This window comes from Octodon degus, unplaced genomic scaffold (genome assembly GCF_000260255.1).
Source record: "Octodon degus isolate 3935 unplaced genomic scaffold, OctDeg1.0 scaffold00048, whole genome shotgun sequence".
Lineage (NCBI taxonomy): Eukaryota > Metazoa > Chordata > Mammalia > Rodentia > Octodontidae > Octodon > Octodon degus.
Genome location: NW_004524624.1, coordinates 6,133,442 through 6,135,315, shown reverse-complemented (window position 1 = coordinate 6,135,315; position 1,874 = coordinate 6,133,442).

The window sequence follows — 1,874 nt, the reverse complement described above, 5'->3', positions numbered from 1 at the left end:
CTAAAGCACCTACTTAGAACAAGCTTAGCAAAGCACAGGGACCGTGGTTCAATCCCCCAGCACCACATGCCAGCCAGAACGCCCCCTGGTGGGCTGAGCTGGCCACACACACACACACACACACACACATAAATAAATATTTAAAATAAATAAATTTAGGTGGTAGGTATTTTGTTTCAGCAATGAGAGAAAAGTAACTAAGACACACTGCATAAAAATATATGCCTGATAGATGAAAGACACTTCATATCTTGAATTTAGAAATTTACCCTCAGCTGCCATGTCTTTATTCATGCAGTAATAAATTGGATGACATTGTAAACAGATTCATTGCATCTACTTCAAAAAAGTAACTCAAATGTCACATTCAACAATTGGTTCACAGGTTATCTATTGATGTTACATTTGTTGAAAAAAAATCAGCTGACCATCACAGTAACTATTTGCAAGAACAAAATAGAGATTTCTGAAAAAAATGTTGCAAGTTCACAGCAGAGAAATATATAGTACAATCTTTGAATCTCAAAAAGACACAACTTTGGCCTCTTAGACAGTGAAGAAAAACAAAGTAGTATTGATATTGCCAACATTATACCATAGTGATAAAATTGATAGTAAATCCTTGTGTGGTGATATAAAACTATAATCCAAGCACTCAGGAGGCTGAAGCAAGATAATCCTGTGAGTTTAAGGTCAGTCTGTGCTATACAGTAAATTCAAGGCAAGCTTGGGCTACATAACAAGACCCTGTCTCAAAACAAACAAACAGGGCCAGCCAGATAGCTCAGCAGACTAAAGTGCCTGTTTTTCTTGGGGCGGAGGTTGTTTGCTTGTTTTGTATTTTAGGGAAGGGTCTACAGGGTGTTCACTACTAGATCGGACTCCTAGTGATCTGCCTGTTTACAGCCTTCCAAGAGCTGGGATTACAGGTGCACGCCACCACACCCAGTTTCAATCACCATCTCAGTGCGTCCCGGGACAGGGCTGGCTTGGCAGGCTCAGGTATCCAAACCCCAGGCCCTAAACCTGCTTGCAGGTGCTTTAATCCGCTGAGCTATTTGGTCGGCCCTATAAGGCGCCTGTTTAGGCAGAGCACAGCAGCCAGGTTCAATCCCAGCGTGCCAGGCTGGCCCTGCCCCCAGAGCAGGCTGAGACTAGGATTGAGACTGGGCCTAGTGGCCTGCCTGTAATACCAGCGCTTGGGAAGCTGAAAACAGGAGAATCACTACTAGTCTGATCTGTGTAGTAAAACCCTGTAGACCCTGTACTAAATACATTAAACAAACAAACAAACAAACAGATTGATAGTGAATCCTCTTCACAAATGAAAGCAGAAATGGTTACATTGTATAACAAAACCAAAGGTAGAACAGAAATTGTTGATGAGCTATGTAGCAACTATGATGTCAGGTGAAACACAAAGCACTGGCCAATGGTTGTATTTTACTCAATCCTAAATACATCAGGCACAAATAGTTTCATAATTTGCAAAGAAAATAAGCACAAAATATCACAGAGAAATTTTTTAGAGGATTGGCACCAGAACTGATAAATGAGGAAGAACAATATGTAGCTGCCCAAAGAACTCCACAGAAGAATTCTGGAGCAGACCCGTGGACAGGTGTAACATCGGGAGACCTTCTTAAGGAAAACAAAGACCAGATGGGTGTTGGGGCACATACTTGTAATCCCAGCACTTAGGAGGCTGAGGCAGAAGATCCCTGCAAGTTCAAGACCAGCCTGGATTACATAGAGAGACCCTGTGTATAAAAACTAAAAGAAAGAAAGAAAGAAAGAAAGAAGAAAGAAAGAAAGAAAGAAAGAAAGAAAGAAAGAAAGAAAGAAAGAAAGAGAGCAAGCAAGCAGAAAGACTG